At 36.9% G+C, this 22,617-nt stretch overlaps 1 protein-coding gene across 2 annotated transcripts in view; it reads right to left on the bottom strand.

Annotated features, from left to right (window-relative positions):
• The window catches only part of LOC129748498 (uncharacterized), a 279,431-nt gene that overhangs the window by 113,425 nt on the left and 143,389 nt on the right, over positions 1-22,617 (bottom strand). The gene's annotated exons all lie outside the window — the stretch shown is intronic.

Genomic DNA, 22,617 nt, shown 5'->3' with positions numbered 1-22,617 from the left:
CATACAAACCGTTGCCAGCGACAATATTTGCTGCTTCTCTCATTGGACTTTTTTTTCAAATGAACCATATCATTTTTTGGAATCTGGTTGCACTGCTTATCGCAGAGATTAGAACAAGGTTATATTCTCACTTGAACAGCTCGCGGGAGAACAAGAACGTGTTAAATCTTGGAGTTTTCTCTCTTTGTTTTCACACTCCGAAAATTTCTTTGGACCCGGCAAGTATCATGAACGATCTTGTATGTTTCTAAATTGCTTACTTTTCAGTCAATTTAGTTCGATCCAGACCATCACCTAGTACCTAGTCAATGTAAACGAAAGAATATAAAAGTGGTCTACGAATTGAATCACCAAGCTAGAATGGCAGTTAGACAGGAATTTCAATTTTACATGACACGCATTCTCTGTACGTTATCCATTCACCTAATTGTAACGCTTATGCTTTGATTTGAATGTATTCCTCAGACAATGAACTAGTTCTTATCGTTAAGCCAATACGATAGCACGTCATTGTTCTTAGTCTGAAACTCCAATACTTAACATGACGCAATCGTTATCCAGTGATGGAAGCTAAAAATTCATCATCAGACGACCGGAGAAAGGTTGATCTTCGAGTCCTGTTGAAGCAGCGCTATAAGTTACAAAGAAATAGCGAAGTAGAAAATTTTATCGCTCAGCAAAAAGCGCGAATTGGAACATTACGGAAATTTGGACGAGATCGCGGTACTTTTATGTTATCCATGTTGGGGCCACCACTTGTACCTGCAGTTTTAATCAGGATGGACAGTTTCAAGCGACCTGATGCATTGGACTTATCTGGGATAGTAGCTGAGCACTGGAATAGCTACCGGCTATGATGAAAAGTGTGCCAAAGTTAAGATCGCTACCTTACTTAACCTCATCGGTGATGACGCATTAAATGTCTATAACACCTTCGTCTTCGAACCTGAATCCAAAAAAGTTAAATTTGCAAAAGTATTGGAGAAATTTGAGCAATACTGCAATACCAGGAGCAATGAAATATACTCTCGGTGGAGATTTCTCGAGAGGTCTCAAGGAGAGAATGAACCATTCGAGCACTTTCTCACTGATCTACGCACATTGGTCAAGGAGTGCAACTCACTAGAAGCTAATAAAATGGTGAGAGCTCGTATCGTCTTCGGGTGTCAGAGCACTGCTCTTCGTGAGAAGCTTATAACAAAAGACTGCACCAAGGATCTCACCTTGAGCGATATTGTTGATGCTGCTAGAGTCGATGAGATCAAATGTAAACAAATGAAGGAGATGAATAATCGGGCTACTAGCAGTGCTGCAGTTGATGCTGTAAACGGAAATGAACTAAAACGAGCGAATCATGTCTTCAATGATAACCAAGGTATGATCCAGTGCCGATACTGCGCATCTTCACATGTTAGAGGTCGATTTCAAGCTTTTGGTCAACGGTGCCGTAAATGCAACAAGCTGAACCATTTCGAGAGGGCCTGTCTACGTGGTGGGGCGCGCTACATGGAAGTGAGAGCAAAGCGTCTAGATGAACTTCAGCCGTCACAGAATGAATACGACGATGTCATCGTAAGCTCTACAGTGCGAGAGCTCCCTTCTGTACATTTGGTACATACACTGAGGTTTTTTTTTACGCGGTATTTGGTCCCGCGTAAAAAAAAACCCGCGTAAAAAAAAACCGCGTTAATTCGAAAATCCGCGTAAAAAAAAAAACCGCGTTAATTCGAAAATCCGCGTAAAAAAAACCGCGTTAATTCGAAAATCCGCGTAAAAAAAAACCTCGTTAATTCGAAAATCCACGTAAAAAATCCATTTTAATTAAAAAGTTCAAACAAAACAGCACGTTACTAAAAAAACGCGTAAGAACCATGATTATTTAAAAAATTGCGTACAATGATAGTTTTTTTTAAGATAAAAAACAAAATCAATTAGATTAATAGAATAGTAGGGTCTCAGGTCTCATGTTCCATGTCTCAGGTCTTAGGTTTCATGTCTCAGGTCTCAGGTCTCAGGTCTCATGTCTCATGTCTCATGTCTCAGGTCTCAGGTCTCATGTCTCAGGTCACATGTCTCATGTCTCAGGTTTCAGGTCTCAGGTCTCAGGTCTCATGTCTCAGGTCTCATGTCTCATGTCTCAGGTCTCAGGTCTCAGGTCTCATGTCTCATGTCTCATGTTTCATGACTCATGTCTCATGTCTCAGGTCTCATGTCTCATGTCTCATGTCTCATGTCTCATGTCTCATGTCTCATGTCTCAGGTCTCAGGTCTCATGTCTCAGGTCACATGTCTCATGTCTCATGTCTCAGGTCTCAGATCTCATGTCTCATGTCTCATGTCTCAGGTCTCAGGTCTCATGTCTCATGTCTCATGGCTCATGTCTCATGTCTCAGGTCTCATGTCTCATGTCTCAGGTCACATGTCTCATGTCTCAGGTTTCAGGTCTCAGGTCTCAAGTCTCATGTCTCAGGTCTAATGTCTCATGTCTCATGTCTCAGGTCTCAGGTCTCATGTCTCATGGCTCATGGCTCATGTCTCATGTCTCAGGTCTCATGTCTCATGTCTCAGGTTTCAGGTCTCAGGTCTCATGTATCACGTTCTTAGTCTCAGAGCTAAGATTTTCCCAACTACAAAAAGATTCTAAGTGTTTTCCTTTGAAAAAGTCTTAGAATATTTTCTCTGAAAAACCGCGTTAATTCGAAAATCCGCGTAAAAAAAAACCGCGTTAATTCGAAAATCCGCGTAAAAAAAAACCGCGTTAATTCGAAAATCCGCGTAAAAAAAGCCGCGTAAAAAAAAACCGTGTAAAAAAAACCGCGTAAAAAAAAACCTCAGTGTATTTATAAAGAAATATGGTATAAACAAATTAGGGTAGAAGGAAAACTAATCAATTTTAAACTTGATAATGGCTCTGATGTGAATTTCATTCCATTAGATATCTATAAAAGAATTCATTGAAAGATCAGATTAAAACCATTGTTCAATTTTAGAGCATATGGGGGTAGTGCGTACAAACCAATAGCGATTGTATATTTGAACTTTTCTTACCGTGACATTAGATTAAAAGATGAATTCTGGGTTAAAGGTAAGTCAACAGCATGCATTCGACTAGGATTAATACAGCGATGTTCACCCAAGATAGCCAACGGTGCATGTGACACCATCTAAGATCGGATTATATGCAATCACCGGGTTTTTTAAGGAGTTGGAAAATACGATAAGAAAAGCCATTTGTCATTCAAGCCGAATGCAGTTCCCGTTCAGCACCTGCCGCGTCTGAGGGAGAAACTAAAAACAAAACTACAGGAGCTTGAGCAAGGTGGTATAATCTGCAAAGTCTATGAACCAGGAGATTGGGTAAATCACATTACGATTGTCGAGAACCCGAATACCGAACAATTCGTCTGTGTCTAGATTCCATGTAACTCAACGTTGCCCTTAGGAGAGATTTTTATGAGATACCAACATTAGATCACATGGCATCTTCACTATGTGATATGCAGTTTTATACGGGTCTAAATTTGAAGAGGGATTTTACCATATTGAGTAAGATCTGCAATCGAAGGACTTGTGTGTATTCAGTACACCTTACAAATTTTTGCGTCTGCCCTTTGGCTTGAACGAGCTATATTTTGGAGACATCGATAGTGTAATCATCTACATTGATGACATTTTGATAGCGGGTCGCAACGAGGAAGAGTATGACTAAAGGCTCAACGCAGTACTAACAAGGGCAGCACAAGTTAATGCACGTTTTAATCCAAAAAAGATATAGTTGAAGGTGGAAAAAAGTTCGATATCTGGTTCATATATTTTCTAGTCAAGGAATGGAGCCTGAACCGCTCCATTCAGAATAAAACGATAACAGACATTGAACATGATTTTTTCGAATTTGGAGGTCCATTACTGACCGATTACTTTTCGAAATTGATTCATGTCATCGAAACCAGGCTTGGCAAAATTCATTGTCATGAGGCGTGAAGCTGTGACTGTGAAGCCTCTGTGTCCGTCAAACTCAATTGACTGTTCCTTAACGACCAGTCACTTCGTTTGCCAGTCATTCATTCCCCAGTCATTTGAAGCTAAAAGAATGACCTAGTCAAGCAATCGCATTCAAACGACCGGTGACGAAAAAGAAACGCATTTATTATTTTTGTTGCTCCTGCCAGCAAGCCGAAGACGACCAAAGACAAAAAAGAAAAGAATTTATTATTATTGTTGCTTCCGCCAGCAAGCCCGTTTTCGGTTTTTTATTGCTACTGTTGCTCTCTGCCAGCAAGTCGTTCAATTTGTTTTACCTGCCGTCAGCAGCCGATCGAAGTGTGAAGAGATTTGCCAGTCACTCTCAGGAGAAATTTTGACCCTGTGTAGGAGCTTCGCCAGTCGATGATGGAGAAATGTTGATTGTTGTCGTGCTTTATCCGTCATGCGAGTAGTGAGGCTCCGTCAATTGAGAACAGTGCCAGTCGTTTGATGAAACAAAACTAGTCGGGTCAAGCGTGACGGGCGAAATTTACCATCACTGATCGAAACTAAAGGAAAATCAGCGAAAAAGGTCAGCGATACATTTAGACGAGCATTCGCTATTTTCGGAATATCGCGTAAAATTGTCTGTGATAATGTTCCTTTCAACTCCTCAGCTGTGAGAGTTTTGCAAGAAATGGAATACCGAAATCGTTAATAGTAGCCCAAAATACCCTCAATCGAATGGGTTTAGCGAAAGGTGTCTTCAAACGATCAAAACGATGATAAGAAAATGCGAATACGCTGGGTTAGATTTCTACTACACATTGTTGGTGTACAATAATACTCCAGCTACAAAACTCGATGTGTCGCCAGCGGAAATTGCGATGGGAAGGAAGCTTCCAGCAAAAGTGCCAGTTGCAGAAACCACTTTGAATGGAGTAAAAGACGAAAGTATCAGGCCAAAGTTGGAGAAGTATCAGCAGATCTACAAGCAACATTACGACAAAAGTGCACGTGGAAGAGAGGATTTCAATGTTGGTAAGAAGGTACTTACTCAAGATCCAACTTCGAAGAAATGGGTGCGTGGACAAATTTTAAGAAAACTAGTCGAATCAATATCATATGCTGTGAGAACCAAGACATCCAATTTGAGGCGAAACTCGAAATTTATTAAACATTTTTAATGAATTAAAAGGAAAAGATTCTAGAGAAATTAAAGGGTGATACGGTCAAACGGAGTGTGGAGGCGAAGAATGAACCACGAGCTCGCGCGACTCTACTGCAAACCCAGTATCCAGAAGGTGGTGAAGGCTGGCCGGATACGCTGGGCGGGACATGTTGCGAGAATGCCGGACGACTGTCCTGCAAAACAGGTGTTCGCTACGAATCCGGTAGGAACAAGACGAGCGGGGGCGCAACGAGCGGGATGGTTAGACCAAGTGGAGCGTGATCTGGCGAACGTGGAGTGCCCGAGAAATTGGAAAACGGTTGCCATGGACCGAGTGAATTTTAGGAATTATGTTCGTCAAGTTATGTCGTGAGACGGAATACTATGTAAATAAAATAAATACGGTCAAAATTTGGTCAAGGGAAAACGCGTGTAAATCGGTAAAATCGTTTATTTAAAAAATCAAATTAAATTTCTTTTTCAAGTTTAATTAGTATAAAATTCAGGAAAAACATTTAGTTAGGCTTCCGCTTTTCCAAATCCAAATTGCCGGGCCTTACGCTTGACCCCTGCCATCAGATTTTGTACAGCCACCTTGTCCACCTTCTTCGCCGCAGAAAGCCAGTTTGCCTTGAACTGCTGCTCGTCCTTAGCAGTTTTTTTTTGTCTTCTTTAGGTTCCGCATGAAAATAGCCCAGTATTTCTCAATTGGGCTGAGCTCTGGCGTGTTGGGAGGGTTCTTGTCCTTGGGAACCACCTGCACGTTGTTGGCGGCGTACCACTCCACGGCCTTTTTACCGTAATGGCAAGATGCCAAATCCGGCCAAAACAGTACGGAACAACCGTGTTTCTTCAGGAAAGGCAGCAGACGTTTATTCAAACACGCTTTCATGTAAATTTCTTGGTTGACAGTCCCGGAAGCTATGAAAATGCTGCTTTTCAAGCCACAGGTACAGATGGCTTGCCAAACCAGATATTTCTTCGCGAACTTTGACAGTTTCATGTGCTTGAAAATATCTGCTACCTTTCCCCTTCCTTTTATCGTATAAAACTCCTGTCCCGGAAGCTGCATGTAGTCGGCTTTGACGTAGGTTTCGTCGTCCATTACCACGCAGTCAAACTTCGTCAGCATCGTCGTGTACAGCCTCCGGAATCGCGCTTTGGCCGTCGTATTTTGTTTTTCATCGCGATTTGGAGTCACTACCTTCTTGTAAGTCGATAGTCCGGCTTGTTTTTTGGCTCGATGCACGGTTGTAGACGATACACCCAGCTAATTTGCGGCATCTCGGAGAGAGAGGTTAGGGTTTCGCTTGAGACTACCGGCAACTCTCTTTGTCGTCTCAGCGGCTTCCGGTTTTCGATTTCCCCCTATCCAGACTTCCAGCTGTCGACAAACGTTCCCAAACACTTTAATTACATTTGTAACGGTTGATTTGGAAACTTTTAGCGATCAAAATAGGAGCAAAATTCTACACACACACACACACCTTCAAAATGAGGGGTGTTCAGGTTTTTTAAATGCACAATTGAAAGAAATACGTCAAGTTGATATGGACCAAATTTTGACCGTATCACCCTTTAGGCATTCTCTGTACGTTATCCATTCTCCCATTGCATCACACACACATTCATCTTTCTATTTCATTTTCTGGTTGTGCTGGGAGAGGTTTAATGTTATTTGTTGTACAACAGTTGTAAAAATGTAATCCGTGACCGCAAGGAAAAAATGGGGGTAAGCAAAATGTCGTTCATTCTACTTGACCATGACATTGTATGCTAATGTCGTTGACCAAAAATCAGTATAGTATGACATAAAAGACATGCAAAGCAGTATCAAAGTCGACTGATATTGGCTGCCTGACACTGACCATTTGCAGCTATGCATCCAATGTGCATAAATCTTATCGCTTAAGTCAGAAGGTAAAAATATGCATGTATATTGCCTCCACTTTGGTAAGTAAATGCTGTTTTTTCGAGTTCTATGCGACGATTCTATTATGTACATGAATTGTATTGCAAAGTTTGTTGAGGAATATACCTACAAAATTTATACTATGACCCGCTTTTAGTGTGACAGGGTTTTATATGGGTCCCATGGCGACGAACGTTTTAAAATGGAAATCAATTTTTTTCCTTATGTAAAAGGATAGACAATGAAGCAGGCATAGATCAATTTATAGACAGATTTGGTAAACAATTCTGAAGCATTCATGATCGTACATGATACTCTGATCGGCTTTATGCCCACAGACTTTTACATTTGCAATAGGAAAATAAAGAAAAGTAAGAAATTTGCTCTTGAAAATTCATTGTGTCAAGATGATAAAGTGTCAATTATCTCAATCTGTACCGAAATTCAGATGGGGTAATTAGACTTCCATTGAACCATAAATAAACACCGGTCCTCATTCATCGCCCGGCTTGCAAGTGCCTAAATGGAGCATGGGAACCGTTTCCCTTCTAGTCTAACTTTCCCTACCCATACAGTAGGAAGGTACTCTAGGCGGTTCGAAATTTTAGAAGGCTCTGTCACTCTAATATGAGAGATGGTTCCCTTCTAACCGTTTTTGAAACTCTGTTCTGCTAGCTGGACGTTCATGTCTCCGACGACGACGATAAAATAAGACAGTGCCACTGCAGTCGAGTTGTCTCGAAGCAAAATGAGGAGGACCCACTGCTGCTTGCTTACTTGCTCAGACCGAAAGTATCCGTATTTTATTCGGTGTGGAGGATTGTTGTCGTTTTGGGAGACACCACACACCTATGGGTGTGTATGCGTACATAAATTTGTGTAATAACCATGTGATATATCAAATAGAATTTATTCCAACAATTAGACAACAACTTTGGCCATTCATCAAAATAAGGATTCCAGTTTTATGACCATAACATGCTCTAGATGGCACTATAATCATCCTCCTCAGGGATCATATATATTCAAAAGCCAGTGAGTGAGCTGAGCGTGTGTGTTTTTCGAAAAGCAGCTTCTGCAGCACCGAAATGTTTTTCACTAGACAGATACCTCCTTATTTCGGAGACTAGGTATCTCTTCTGGTGCATAACATACAGTCGTACTTTATTTTCGAGGCACTGCGATGTTGTACAAGACTTCCCAGTTGGATGTTTCCGCAAACATCCATCGAGTGATTCTGGGCGAAAATCTGGGATCCATACCGAAAAGTGTATCCAGCCCTAAAGAACTCTGCTGGCCAAGGGTACACATCGGTCCATACGTAGGTACCTCCTACCGGGTCCAAATCCGGGGCGAGTCCATCTAGAGCAAGCATTCCTGCATAGTCAGGCGAACACTCGATATGAGCGGGCAGCAAAAGGAACATCATCTTCGTCATGTTTTCCAACAGAAACCAATATTTTATCATTCCGGTCCAGGGTCCAGCAGTGGTTAATGGCGTCACCGCATCCGGTTTCGTGCCGGAAAATGTCCTGCTTGAAATGAGGCCATAAATGTTTTCTAAAATGATATATTTATCAGTAAGTTGTGCCTCGTTTCGGGAGCTATAGTTCCATTTATTTTTCTACCGTTTGTTGCATAATTATGAAAAATACAATGATAAGTATACTTCCAATGTCTAAGAAGGTAGAAAAAATAATTCTCGTGTCTTTGATATCCCTCAACTTTTCAAATTGAAGTTTGTTTATTTTTGTCGAATAAATATTTCTGTTCAATCCAATATTCTTTAAAAAGTCTCAAATAAAATTAAAAAAAAAAATCCAATATTCCATCCAAGAATCGAAGAAATGTTTATGTGACAACATTATGTAACAAAATCATGGTAAATAGGTTCAAATATAAAAGAATTATCAGGCGAGATTTCATGTGCACTTGTCTGATTTTTGTCATTTTTTGTAATTTTTGTAATTTTTGTAATTTTTGTAATTTTTGTAATTTTTGTCATTTTTGTCATTTTTGTCATTTTTGTCATTTTTGTCATTTTTGTCATTTTTGTCATTTTTGTCATTTTTGTCATTTTTTTCATTTTTTTCATTTTTTTCATTTTTGTCATTTTTGTCATTTTTGTCATTTTTGTCATTTTTGTAATTTTTGTCATTTTTGTCATTTTTGTCATTTTTGTCATTTTTGTCATTTTTGTCATTTTTGTCATTTTTGTCATTTTTGTCATTTTTGTCATTTTTGTCATTTTTGTCATTTTTGTCATTTTTGTCATTTTTGTCATTTTTGTCATTTTTGTCATTTTTGTCATTTTTGTCATTTTTGTCATTTTTGTCATTTTTGTCATTTTTGTCATTTTTGTCATTTTTGTCATTTTTGTCATTTTTGTCATTTTTGTCATTTTTGTCATTTTTGTCATTTTTGTCATTTTTGTCATTTTTGTCATTTTTGTCATTTTTGTCATTTTTGTCATTTTTGTCATTTTTGTCATTTTTGTCATTTTTGTCATTTTTGTCATTTTTGTCATTTTTGTCATTTTTGTCATTTTTGTCATTTTTGTCATTTTTGTCATTTTTGTCATTTTTGTCATTTTTGTCATTTTTGTCATTTTTGTCATTTTTGTCATTTTTGTCATTTTTGTCATTTTTGTCATTTTTGTCATTTTTGTCATTTTTGTCATTTTTGTCATTTTTGTCATTTTTGTCATTTTTGTCATTTTTGTCATTTTTGTCATTTTTGTCATTTTTGTCATTTTTGTCATTTTTGTCATTTTTGTCATTTTTGTCATTTTTGTCATTTTTGTCATTTTTGTCATTTTTGTCATTTTTGTCATTTTTGTCATTTTTGTCATTTTTGTCATTTTTGTCATTTTTGTCATTTTTGTCATTTTTGTCATTTTTGTCATTTTTGTCATTTTTGTCATTTTTGTCATTTTTGTCATTTTTGTCATTTTTGTCATTTTTGTCATTTTTGTCATTTTTGTCATTTTTGTCATTTTTGTCATTTTTGTCATTTTTGTCATTTTTGTCATTTTTGTCATTTTTGTCATTTTTGTCATTTTTGTCATTTTTGTCATTTTTGTCATTTTTGTCATTTTTGTCATTTTTGTCATTTTTGTCATTTTTGTCATTTTTGTCATTTTTGTCATTTTTGTCATTTTTGTCATTTTTGTCATTTTTGTCATTTTTGTCATTTTTGTCATTTTTGTCATTTTTGTCATTTTTGTCATTTTTGTCATTTTTGTCATTTTTGTCATTTTTGTCCTTTTTTCATTTTTGTGATTTTTGTGATTTTTGACATTATAGTTTTTGTCATTTTCGTCATTTTTGTCATTTTTATCATTTTTGTCATTTTTGTCATTTTAGTCGATTTTGTCATTTTTGTCATTTTTGTCATTCTTGGATGCTCCATGGACAGTTTTTTTAAACTTAGATTTTGAATTTTTTTTTCATACATCCCTTGCCACCTTTAAAATAAAAGATGTGATAAGTTGATCCAATATTGCTTTATTCCAATACTGTAAATTAATGATACTTGTGATTTTAATAGTATCAACTACAAGACCCCTTTTTCCGTACTTTTCGAGTCCATAAACTCACCCTTCTTCCTTCGATAGTGGCTCGAAAGATTTGTGCAATATTGAAAACAATAAAATTTTCCCCAAGGCCTTTTAAATTTCCTCGCATCTATGCATGGTGGCAATCTCATCTCACTGGATTGGCCTGTAGGAAACGGAATAAAATGCTGCTGGTTGTTGAGTTTGTAGGATCCGACATCAAACTATTGAACCGAAATAGGACTTGGCAATAGATACCGGTCGCTTTGCCGGTTCCGGTCAACGGAATAGTTTAACCGAACCGCCACTGCTGCACTGGTTTGGAACCTTGGAAGGAGACCTGCTCTTTAGAAGCAAGTAAGGGGGGATGAAAGCTGCGAGTTTGTCGAAAGCTACAAGACGCACATGGTGATGATTTCGTTGCTGCGTGATATTATAAACACGACCGACGAAGAGGATTGAAGCAATAATGTTGAGATGTTTCCCAAAACTCCGGGGAACACCGGTCAGTATCACATTGGGATTCAGAATTAGAAGGCTAGAGTTAGAATACTTCTTTTTACACTGTTTTTTTGCCATAAGCCTACTTACTTACTGAATGATAAGTAAGGAAGAAAGTTTATGGCAAAAAATAAGATTCTTTTAATTATAGCATTCTAATTTTGAATCCCGTTTTTTTCATTTGTTATTTGTTTATTTCCATCAACAGATCGCATATTGATCCAAATGATAGGTTAAAAATTAAAGACAAACTAAAATTACACGGAATTTACCCTATGCCCTATACTGTACTTAAAGCATTAAGGATTCTTCTTCGGAATAATTCCCTCGAAACGTCAAAATCAAAATGATCGGAGAAGCGGTTAAACGTCCTTATTGCACCAATAAGCGCTGTATTATTTAGCTCCGTAGTTATTCTGTCGAAGAGGAGTAAAGAGCTGAAGATCACGATTCCTCAAGCTTCGAGATCGTACACTGAGTTGAAGTGTTTCTAGCAGAGCGGGGCAGTCGGTTCTCGATGAAAGCCCGTGTTGCGGTCCGACAGGCCTGCAGCGTGCCGATGTCGATAAGGCGGCAGCGGCTTTCGTAGCTGGGAAGTCGGAATGGGTCTTGCCAGTTCAGGTTCCGGAGAGCCAAGTGCAAAAAACGCCTCTGGATGGGCTCGATACGCTCCGAGCCATTTCGGTAGTAGGGGCACCATACAGTCGAGGCATATTCGAGGGATGAGACAATAAATATCCTTAAGGTCTTTTGTCATTCGGAATAAAAGACCCAGCCATCTGGAAGCTTTATCAACGATGTAGTTTGTAGTTTGTGTGGATCTTGAAATCCAGCCGTTTGTCCAGAATCACACCAAGGTCTTTCACATGCTCAACTCGTGCAACTGCCTCATGTCCCAGAAAATAATCAGCTGATAGCGGTAGTCGCTTGCGTGAAAACGAAATTACCGTTAATTTGTTGCGATTTAAGGGAAGGCAATTGACATCTCAGCAGGCGACGAAGATGTTAAGCTGGCTCGGCAAGACGTTGACATCTTCGAGGTTGTTGATAGGTTGAAATAACTTCAAGTCGTCGGCATACGCCAGTATTGGTCCATCGAGAAGCAGCAGCACGTCGTTGAAGTAGATCAGGAATATTATGGGTCCTAGGTGGCTCCCTTGAGGTACTCCAGAAGAGGCAGGGAATTGATTGGAAAATGATTCACCTGATCGTACAATAAGTTTCCGTCCTACCAGGGAGCTACGGAACCATTCCAGTAAAGAGCCGCAAATACCGATACGATCTAGCTTGGCTATGGCTATTTTGTGGTTTGCCTTGTCGAAAGCTGCGGTCAGGTCGGCGTAGATTACGTCGGTTTGAGATCCTTTGGCAAAGCTGTCTTGCACGGAAGATGTGAACGTCAACATCAACTTGGGCATGAATCCATGGTTGTTCGTAAGAAAAATAAAAATTGCTATACGAGAAAAATTGATCTAATACAACCAGCTCAAACAGTTAGGGACGGTTTGAAACGGTACTTGCGAACACCGAAACTCGACATTAGATATAGGTTGTTCTATTATGTCTAAGTACGATAACAGTAAACACAAGCCAGGAAAAAATCCAAATTTTATTTAACTTTTATGTTCTCTATTCAAGTCAATCACCGTAGGCTATTAGGGGGATCAACATGTTTTGGCCACAGCGCGGACTGAGGCAGTCTTCTTACTGGCGCGATGGCGTAAGCACGCATGACTTGCAGGTCCAAAGTTTTGTCCACCGGACTCGTTTTACTTACTGCTTCCATTTTCGCAATATGACTCACCGAAATTTTATGGATGATACACGATTTGTGCACTATATTTTTGCACTTTTTCTTGGAAATTTTCCTCATTTTCAGAGTTTTAAGTTGAACTGTAAACAACAACACACAATGGAAATCAGCTGTTTAATATTTATCCGGAATGAGCAGCGTTGTATCAAAATCGTTCTTAGACATAATGGAACTCTTTTCATATTTTTCAAAACCTGGTGAACCAAACTTTACAAATTAGGTATCTGTGAGTTACGGAAAGTGTTTTTTGTTAACGGATTTTGATCATCGCCAGTTGTTGTTATCTATTTAAGTTGATATTTTTCGGTGATTGTCGAGTCAAATAATAACAATTTTGTGTTTTATTAAATTTCGTAGAATAAAGTTTCATTTTTAAGTTTGTTACACTTAAGTTATGTTTTAAAGAGTTGCAGTTGGCCCACAATGTGTTAATATCACCCAGGTTAGCAAAACAAGCTCCCTCTAGTAATGCTTCTCAACGCTTTAGCGCAGGCCTGTTAGCATATGTTCTCACTTATTCATCTGTATACACAAAGTTCGACTTTTGCGAAACTGAAGTGTAGTGATTCATCAGCATTTGCAACATAAATACTTCATTACAATCAAAATAAAATAAAACTCGGTCACTTATGGGATTTGAGCCCACAAGTTTTCTTCCGATACCGGGAATTGAACCCAGTACGCCTGGCATACCAAAACCAGACTCGCGCCAGCCTATCCGCTAGACCACATCGGCGCTTTTAAAAGTAGGATTTAATTTTTAGTAATTTTCAGAAATTTCTTCTAAAGTTATGTTCACCTAAAGGGTGATACGGTCAAAATTTGGTCAATATCAACTTGATGTATTTCTTTCAATTTTATACTTCGAAGTTATCGACGTTTTTCGTTGAGTTGCATTTAAAAAACCTGAACACCCTTCATTTTGAAGGTGTGTGTGTATATAATGTTGCTCTTATTTTGATTTTGGAATTCACTCTTCAGTTGTCAAAATGCTGTCCAAGGAAGAAGAGCAGCGTATCAAAATTTCGCTCACGCATCGCGAAAATCCGAGCTACTCGCACGCAAAGCTGGCAAAATCACTAAAATTTGCCAAATCAACCGTAACAAATGTAATTCAAGTGTTTGGGGAACGTTTGTCCACAGCCAGGATGTCTGGATCGGGGGAAATCGAAAACCGGAAGCCACTGAGACGACAAAGCGAGTTGCCGGTAGTTTCAAGCGAAACCCTAACCTCTCTCTCCGAGATGCCGCAAATAAGCTGGGTGTATCGTCTACAACCGTGCATCGAGCCAAAAAACGAGCCGGACTATCGACTTACAAGAAGGTAGTGACTCCAAATCGCGATGATAAACAAAATACGACGGCCAAAGCGCAATCCCGGAGGCTGTACACGACGATGCTGACGAAGTTTGACTGCGTGGTAATGGACGACGAAACCTACGTCAAAGCCAACTACAAGCAGCTTCCGGGACAGGAGTTTTATACGGCAAAAGGAAGGGGAAAGGTAGCAGATATTTTCAAGCACATGAAACTGTCAAAGTTCGCGAAGAAATATCTGGATTTGCAAGCCATCTGTACCTGTGGCTTGAAAAGCAGCATTTTCATAGCTTCCGGGACTGTCAACCAAGCAATTAACGTGAAAGAGTGTTTGAATAAACGTCTGCTGCCTTTCCTGAATAAACACGGTTGTTCCGTACTGTTTTGGCCGGAGTTGGCATCTTGCCATTACGGTAAAAAGGCCATGGAGTGGTACGCCGCCAACAACGTGCAGGTGGTTCCCAAGGACAAGAACCCTCCCAACACGCCAGAGCTCCGCTCAATTGAGAAATACTGGGCTATTGTCAAGCGGAACCTAAAGAAGACCAAAAAAACTGCTAAGGACGAGCAGCAGTTCAAGGCAAACTGACTTTCTGCGGCGAAGAAGGTGGACAAGGTGGCTGTACAAAATCTGATGGCAGGGGTTAAGCGTAAAGCACGGCAATTCGGATTTGGAAAAGCGGAAGCCTAACTTAATATTTTTCCTGAATTTTATACTAATTAAACTTGAAAAAGACATTTAATTTGATTTTTTAAATAAACGATTTCACCGATTTACACGCGTTTTCCCTTGATTAAATTTTGAGCGTATCACCCTTTACTCAAAGGTTTAATCTCACGAAAAAAGTGCTGCACAGTGTAGTTCGCATCCACTCATGCTCGCACGAATAGAACGGAAAATCTTGATGAGATTTTCCTTCTGCTTGATTCGTTTGTCGATTGTGTTTGGTTGGCTTTATTGGGACCCGCATTTTTGGTTACGGCCATCAACCGTCCGGTCCGATTACCCACGGCAGGCCGAACACAATTCTGGTTCCGAAAACATTGGTCTATACTGGATACGTGCGTGTGTTCCTCTGGAAGATTTAGAAGCCTTCCTAGCCGGCCGGCCGAAGTTGTTGTTTGTATTTCTCTGCGGTCACGACTAGGCCATCACTACTGCTGTTGGCTGCCTCCACACCGCATTGTCGTTGATCCACTACGCTGTTCCGGGCTGTGTTTTTCCGGATTTGGATAGTTTGGTTTTCTCAGGATCCATTAGCCAACAGTCTCACGTTGCCGTCATTATCGTCAAAAGGCCGGGGAATCTACAAGCTTGCTAGCGGCTGCTTCAGAATGGCGTTTCTAGCGGGGAAAACAATGTGCGGTTCTTTTTCGAAATCGGAACCAACCTTTGGGCTCAAAGGACTCATCAACGTGTGTACGGAACGTTTTTGTTTGGCTTTGTGACGACGATGCCAATGACGACGACGACGACTGGGACAAGTGTCTGATGCAATTTTCTCCTGGAGCTTTGTTCCCGACCAAGGCAAGAGCCTCATACTGAGGTGGTCGCTGTTAAGAACCGCACCGTAAATATATAGAACAACAATTGCTTTTCAAAGTACTCCTATAATTTTTACAGATTTAACGGTTCGCGCAACGGAGCCCGGCTATTATTAGCTGCTGATTTTACAGCGAACATTCCATTGTGTTGCTCCAATCTTGGCAAACTGCTCGTTACGATAGATATGAAGATGAGAAAATAAGCGTCACGAGTTGATAAAATTTGTACAAATATGAACATGAGAACTAGGTATTTAAAAAATTAGTACCTAATAGATTGATTTAAGCCGGGAAATATAAGAAAACTCGTTGACTAGTTCTATGTATATATTGAATGGATTAACTTAACTCACAAAATAATCATTTTTCATTTTTTTCGTTTTCTTTTATTCAAGAATAAATTTCCGTACCTATATCCATTCTTGATTAAGAATAAATCTCTAAACAAGAATGTTTATAATATTTAAGATCGTATAGGCTGTATAACGAGGTACATATGGGTGTTGTTTATGATTTTATGACGAGTCTAATACGCTAATGGGAGCCAAGACCATGCGAACGGGTGGGAGAGGGGGGAGGGGGGAAATGGAGATTTGCAGATTTATTTTCAAGTGCAAGAAATAAATTTACCGTAGTAACGGAAAATTACTAGATCCTAAAAGGTATTACAAAAATAGATGTTGACAAACATGTCAGAAAATTGCATCGCCTCCGGCGGAATGTTTTACATCACTCTGCCCAAAGACATTTACAAACCTTTTGTACCTCAAATCAGAAGCCATGCGACAGATGTTTACTACTTATTAAGAGAATGAGCAATACAATCTAAACCTCAATAACCATTAATTTATTACTATTCCATCTCTTTGATTATATAAAAAAGTTTATGTCTTAGTAAATTTTATACTTATATGAGAAACTCTTAAAAAAATCTCATTTTAGCCTAAATTTCATGTCGTGATACTTGTTTTTTTTAATGCTTAACTCCACATTCGAAAGGGTTTTGGAAAGATACACAAAGCAACAAAGCTCACATCATTCTCAGGTACAAAGAATTTCGAAATTGAATGTTTGATAATTTTAAAGAAAAATTATAATCGTTTTGCAACCTTCAACAATTTTTTCTTAAAATATAACCTTTTTTAACTTTCCTTAGTTATGGCAGAAACTTATAGATTTATTGGCTCGTCAGTTCGCAATGATTGATTTCACTCAAATCTGATTCTTTTTGAAACTTCTAAATGACATATCATCAAAACTAGAGTTGATAGAGAATGTTTGTCAAATGATTCGTGTGCAGGGCGCTCAGTTTTTATTGAAAAAAAAAAAAAAAATTTTCCTACAATTTGGAAAACCTAATCCTTTTCTTTGTTTTTCTATTCTAAATTCCAGTGTCCTAAAAAAAATCATCTTCTTGGAAGCCTATAAACTTTTATGACACAATTTTTCTATTGACGGTGACAATATATTTACAGCTTAAAATTTTCAACTGTCAAACCTATGCTTGACAATCTAAACGTATTAACCACAAAACTTGATTTCCGTTTTGTTTTTTTTATCAGTGTCTTATTCGAGAAATCAAATTTCCCAACCTATATTTTGTCAGTTTAAGTTTTCAAAAATGAATTGAACATGTTGCATTAGAAAAAACAATTTTTTAAAAAATAATTCTTTACATAAAACAGAGTATATAAAGTTATTATTGTGAAGTTTAATATTGAGCTTTCTAACCTTTAATTTTGAAAACTGGTAAAATTTCTGAATTAAAAATGATTTCATTTTCGACTTTCATCACTGTCACTCTTGAAAGAAATTATTTTCTTCTTTTTATGGAATAAAATCATCAACTCTGTGTTTTGTTCAAAGTGGAACCCCATTAATTTTATTCCCCAATCGATAATTATCATTTAAAATCTGGATCAAAAATTAAACCCAGGAATTTTTAAACAATCCTTTAATTGAAAATGTGTAAAAGAAATATATAATAATATGATCAATAATTAACAGTTCTTATCATATTGCTAAGCAATGAAGGTTTCAAATATCTCAAATTTATTTAGGAATTCAGACTTATTTTTAATCTGATGTTATATTGTATGTTTTTCATGGGCACTGATTTTTATGTCCGGTGCTTTAAATTCTTGATTTATTCGAAATTATGCTTCGTGCTAGTTTTCTGGTGTCCCAGAAATATTAGTTTCAAGTTTTTTTCGTTACTTATTAATGGTTAAGCGAAAAAAGCATTGTTTTGAAACTTTGATTCTGAATAAAATCGAATCGGATCAGTAAAGTTTTTTACTTTTACGAAAAATGAAGGAAAATGGTTTTTAAGAATCAATTTCCTTATTTAGGGGAGAGTGGGGATACTTGATCCCCTTTTCTTATTTTCACCATATCTTTTTGGAAAAATTTAGCAACTCGCCGTCTTTGACATTTTCTGACAGCTTGTAACTTCAAGTTTCTATGCTCCAAAAATTAGAACGATACTTGAACCCGTTGATGAACTAGAAGCATTTTCGTGGGAGTAAAAAAATTGCGATTTTTCTGAAGTTAGAGGAGACTTGATCCCCTATTGAAGGAGAGTTGATCTTTTATTCAGGAAGCCCTAATCCTTGTATGAAAATCAAACAAAACCCCAAGATAGAATGTTAATTGACAATTTGGGCATGTTTGTTCTCATTTCACAATTTATAGCAGACATAAGAAGAAAATTCTATAACTTTGTCTCAACGCTAATTACATTGCATACTTAAAGGCGCTATTTTTTTTTAATTAAGAGAAAATTAGTTATTTTTGCTCTTTTCTTCAGACAATTGTTTGATAAATATTAGTTTTTGGATAAATATTAGTAATTTCGCAATCAACAATCATAACCATCAATTCAGAAGAAGAATATGCCGTTTGGAAGGGGGATCAATTGTACCCAACTCTAGGGGATCAATTGTACCCATAATCAACATTTTAGAAAACTTTTTCTGAAAAAAGTTGAGAGTTTTCCATTGCTTTGAAAATATGGCATTATGAAGTTCATTTTACGCTCGAACGATTGATACATTGGAACAAATATTTTTTTCATAATTTTCCCATGTAAGGAACATTTTAAAGTGATGAAAAAAGATCTTCAAGTTACATTTTGTGAAATTTTTCAAACAAAGTTCAATTACTCAAACAATTATTTTGTTAAAAATTTTTAAACTTCAAGCATTGTAATTTTGCTCATTTTGGCACATTTTTCTAGAACATTTGATTTTTGTAAGACATTCCAGTTTCGAGATATAGCTAAGGAATCAAGTATCCCCAGGGATCAAGTATCCTCATTCTCCCCTATAGTTTAGGTTGCCAGAATTTTTTCAGCACATATCCGGGCCGGACAAACCGGGCTATTTTCATATAAAAACCTGGCAAAATCCAGGTATTCGATTTCAAATTGACGACCATAAATCCTGGCAATATCCGGGCCAATTTTATCAAAACTCAGAAATACTTCAACAAAATTCAAGAAAAAAAATGAAATTTTTTTTTCTAAATTTCATTTTTGAGGTGTTTGTTTTTTTTTTGTTTGATTTGCTAAATAAAGTGAATAAATCCGGGCTAAATCCGGGCATTTTTCAATGAAATCCGGGCAACCGGGCCGGGCCGGACTGTTCTCATATTTAGTTTTACATATCCGGGCAAACCCGGATAAAACCGGGCAATCTGGCAACCTTATTTATAGTGGATTTTTGGAATTGTTATAATTTCTAGCTAAATTTGAATTATGAAACCCTCCTCTCGTTTTATGCACTATGGGGCAATTCCATATAATAAAGTGGTAAAAAGTATTATTGGGTGTATTGGACTCTTTTGTAAATTTTGAAAACTTTGTATGAAAATTACTATTTTGACTTACTAACCTCATAAAGAAATTATTTAAAAACAACGAAATGCCGTTTATTGGACTAATTGATAATTCTATGATAAATATAATCGAAATATTTCATGAAACTTGAGAGAAAAATGTGTGAAATGACAATTTTTTGACAAATCAGCAATAACTTAGTTGAATGTATACTCATTAATGGGTAAAAATTTTCCATTTGCATGATATTTTCAGCTTCGGTTAATTATATTTCTTAGAACGGTATTTTGAGATGCCTGGAAACTCTTTCATTGAATTGACCTAAAACTAGATCTTGAAAGGGAAAAAAGTATCGGATAATGCGGGGTTTTTTTATGACAAGGATTTATTTTTTGACTTTTGAAAACAATGATTATTTATTCATTTTTATCATAGACTAGCTGACCCGGTGTGCTTTGCTACACATTCCAAAAATAAATGTAATTTGTAAAAATTCATTCAAATTTAGATTTTTGTAAGCATTTTTTTAAGTCAACCATCATAGTTCAGATCCAACCACTTTGAAATGAGAGCTGCAGTTGGAGTTCCGAATTGCAATTCAAAGATTGTATATATTATTTACTGAAACTTGATCTCTTAATTTGTTTTTCAATATCTGAAATTTGTACTCTGTTTTTACAGCTTCATAATGACTTAAATAATGTAAAAAATTATGGATTTTTCACCTTTTTTTCCAAAGTGGAAAGTTACGAACTTCCATAAAAACATTTTTAACATCTTTTTTTGAGGTATGCCAAATATCCGTACGCAAAAAACCCTCTTATAAAATGTGGTTCCTTCTTTGAAAAGCTCTTTATCTTAAACTTACATGGGAGCTCCCCCATCTTTTCCAATTTTGTCCCCCACTGCTTGAAGAAGGTAGGTTGATTAACCCGGCTCGAGTTTACATAAATTTCTGATTGGAAGAAAAAGATTCGCATTGTATTTATGGAGAAAAGCTATAGAAATTTGAAAAAAAAAACGATGAAAAGGTTTTTTAATATCCATTTTCAAACAGCTTTTTTCAGCATCCTCACCCTTCGAAGCAGTTTGAATATCTATCCTTTTTGTGCCAAAATTATGTTAAAAAATGTTTCGCCATATGCCAAACTCGTGAACATGATACATTATAGCTTGAAGTTTTCTTAAACAACTCTTATCATGGTATGAAAATTATCGATTTAATACAGTGCAAATTTCTCTTTTTTAAATAAATTTATTAAAGCAAAAGTATCAATTGCATCACTAAATAATTTCTCCGTGTTTTTTTTATTTTCTCTTTGAAAGTCAAATATTAAAAAATGTTGGCAAAAACAAATTTCTTAATTAACATTTGTCCCGTATATTGGGGCAAGTGTAAATGCAAAGTTTATTTTCAGATGCGTAAGAGTAATTGCTTTAAAATTGATCTAATGACACATTCCACGCGCTTGTACCGCTCAAAAGTGATTTTTATCCGTTCGCGTATCAAAAAATCTCAAAATTGTCTATAATTTTGATAATTCAAATCATACGAAACCAACGGAAAAGAGAAAAAAGTTTTTTTTCACATGTGTTAGATGATTTTGAAAATCAGTTTTTTTGTTGAAAAAAGTGGTGTTTTTGGCAACTTAATATGTTGCTATTCAAGTGCCAATCAAAATAAGGAAAAAGTTAGGTGCATATACTAAAAATTTATGATTGTAAAAGTCGGAACAACAAAATATCGTTTTTGAAAGTCTACATAAAATTTGAAGACTCCAAAGAATGGTTCAGTATAGCCACAGTATAACTTTATATTTCGTGACGTGAATTCAGTCAACTACCCTGTTCTGTTTGAACTGAGTGAATTCACGTCACAACTTCAAATCAGCATAACTTCGTTCGTTGTTGTTCAATCGAGAAGTTCTGTACATCAAATTGTGGGTAATTGTTTTCTTTACAACTCATTCGAAGACATCGATATTCTATTTCCACAGAGAGAACAGGAATTCAAGGATGTATGTATTAAAGTCCGAAATGGTTAATTCTAGCGTGAATTCACGTCACAAAAGTAATTAGTCACAACAAAAACAACTTAAATTTTATAATGACCAAATTGTATTCATTTTGAAGGAAATTCAATTTGCGACCGTTTGCTACAATTTTTTTGCATTTTCAAGTAAATTGGTTGACTTCTAGAACGATAACAGTGCAGAAAAGTCCGGAAAAGCGATTTCACGTCACGGTGGAATGTGTCTAATACGTACTTCTGTTTGTTTGTTTTATCAAGTTTCATTGATATATGGATATATCTACAGTATTCCTGTAGTATAAATTTATGTTTGTTACTCCACTTTTAACGAATGCTGTTCAGAACAAATGACCTTCATTACAAAGACAGTTAAAAATTTTTAATACCCATTTGCGTATCAACATTCAGAATACCCCTTCTGGTCGATCCAACATATTGAATCATTTTGAAGATGAATTTCTTAAAAGTTCGACGTTTGCCCTTGCCCCACCGTGTAAGATGACAGGAGGAAATATTATTTTTAACACTTTAAGGGTATAGTAAAAATTTCTTATAAAAGTTTTGCTTCCAGTTGAATATCAGTTCTAAAGTCTCACTTTTCAAAAAAGAAGCGAATCAAAAGTCTCTTTTATGCAGCCATGTAACAAAAAAACACTTTTCATGTTAAGTACGTACTTGAATTGGTATGTTAGCAAAAAGTACGATTTTTTTTCAGAATTATTTAGAAGCAGAAGCTTCAGTTTTCAATTCTTTATTCGTTTCAGTTGTGTATTTGGGCCGACGTAAAAATTTCTAGAAGAAAACAGAGAAAAGTTCAACGTTTGAACATGCTCTAGTCTTCCTTGAATGAAATTTTTTTCGGAAAATGAATTCCCTCACTTTTTATCAATAAAAATAAGTTTACTTCACTGATACCTTTCACTTATGCACACGTCAGTCCTATCTTATCCAATTTGAAGAAAAGGCTCT

This window comes from Uranotaenia lowii, chromosome 2 (genome assembly GCF_029784155.1).
Source record: "Uranotaenia lowii strain MFRU-FL chromosome 2, ASM2978415v1, whole genome shotgun sequence".
Taxonomy (NCBI): Eukaryota; Metazoa; Arthropoda; class Insecta; order Diptera; family Culicidae; genus Uranotaenia; species Uranotaenia lowii.
Note: the sequence above shows the minus strand (reverse complement) of the source record. Positions and strands in the feature narration are given on the sequence as shown.